The sequence below is a fragment of the Carassius carassius genome, chromosome 37 (genome assembly GCF_963082965.1).
Source record: "Carassius carassius chromosome 37, fCarCar2.1, whole genome shotgun sequence".
NCBI classification, from domain to species: domain Eukaryota; kingdom Metazoa; phylum Chordata; class Actinopteri; order Cypriniformes; family Cyprinidae; genus Carassius; species Carassius carassius.
Window position 1 is genome coordinate 28,998,336 of NC_081791.1, and position 2,174 is coordinate 29,000,509.

Here is a 2,174-nt window from a genome sequence, read left to right on the forward strand (position 1 = left end):
TGCAGATATAACAGACTTTTTACCACAGACGAGCTAGCCTTGTTTGCATTTTGGAGAGTAAACTGATTTGTAACAGGAAATGTGTCAAATATCAAGCCTCTGTTTTGAATCAACAACCATCTGTCGAGTAACTGCTGGTCTGCATTAACTTTGCTCATTTTTCCTGATGTTTCGTAAAGGAAACTGATTCTAGATCAGAGATAGCGTTCAGATGATTTCAGCACCGCGGACAGCGACAATGCGTCCTGCATGCACACACATGCATGTGATCTTCCCGCCTGCAATAATGCATCTAAATGTAATGCTAAATCGACCTGACAATCAAAATCAGATCGTTTATTATGCATGTGCACGTTCATATGACTAATATGAGTCGAAAGAGTTCGCGTTACATAAACGCTGCATGTATGCAAACGATGTAAGATCATGAGCACACAGTAAAAACGTGACTGAGAATAACATCTGCTCTGAATCGTTGAGTTGCGTCTTTTTTATCGCGTTATGTAACGCTTCATTTCTCCAGATCGCCTAATGAGCCGTGGCGCGCATTTGAACTGCAGCTGTATCTATGATTTTCAAATATGACTCATGAAGTTTCTTTTGATAATGACATTTAACCAGCATCCAGCCTTCAGCACCCATGGAGATTTCATTTATTAGATGATGAGACTCAGGTGGAGCTTCATTCTGAGATGAATGCAAAGCTGCTGTGGAATAATAAATAAATTGGTTCATTTTGAAAGGAGCCTAAACAAGTGGGGAAACTGCATGCACTTTTATTCAATAAAAAGAAATTGTAATATCTTGTGCAATTTTGCTTTTCAAGTAAATTTATTTGTTGTTGTTGCTGTCTACAGGTGTTAAGCACTTTTTAGCTACATGAAAAAAAACGAATTACCATTCTTTTAAAATCAGCTGACTTTAGTATGCATATAATATTCAAGCATTATCTTTCTGTATAGCTGTCTCACTACTAGGTAAAATAATCGAATCATGTGAAAAGTCATTGCATTTATTTGTGATTTACACTCTTAAAAAAAGAAATGTCCCAATTCCCTCACAATTCCAAGAACCAGATTTGGTTCCCCAAAGAACTTTGAATGAGAATGAGAGTCCAAACAGCTGATAAAAACATCACAATAATCCACAGCACTCCAGTCCATGAGTTAACATCTGGAGAAGACAAAAGATGAAACAAATCCAGCATTAAGATGTTTTTAACTCAAACACATAGAGTTCATAATCCATAATAACACTTCCTCCAGTGAAAAAGTGCATCTGCTGTTGTCTCTCACATGTTTGTTTAGAGCTGTTTAAACGCTGCTTGATCTGTGCAGATCTCTCTCCTGATTCAGACCAGAACACTTTTTCACTGGAGGAAGTGTTATTATCATAGACTTTATGTGTTTGAGTTAAAAACATCCAGATGTTAACTGATGGACTGTGGATTATTGTGATGTTTTTATCAGCTGTTTGGACTCTCATTCTGACGGCACCCATTCACTTCCATTGGTGAGACACGGATGCAATGCTACATTCCTCCAAATGGGAGGAGTTGCCTACATTTTCAGCAAATCTCCGTTTTTTAGTGAACTATTCTTTTAAGAGTGTATTCTACAGTGTGTATGTAGATACAGACGCGTGATGAATTTAAAATGCTATGTTGAACATGTTTACAGTAAACTGTAATATGTGTCCCTGGAGCACAAAAGCAGTCATAAGTCGCTTTGTAGTAATTTGTAGTAATAGCCAAAAATACATGGGTCAAAATTATAAATTTTCTTTTATGCCAAAACTCATTAGGATATTAAGTAAAGATCATGTTCCATGAAGATATTTTGTATATTTTCAACTGTAAATATATCAAAACTTAATTTTTGATTATGCATTGCTAACAACTTCATCTGAACAACTTTAAAGGTGATTTTCTCAATATTTAGATTTTTTTTGCTCCCTCAGATTCCTGATTTACAAATAGTTGCATCTCAGACAAATATTGTAACGAAACATACATAAATGGAGAGATGATTTATTCAGCTTTCAGATGATGCATAAATCTAATTTTTTTTTTAAAAATGTACCAATATGACAGATTTGTGCTCCAGGGTCACATATAGGGTAACAGCTCACTTATAGAGTCACTTGATTTTTCAAAAGTCGTTTATTTTATTAAC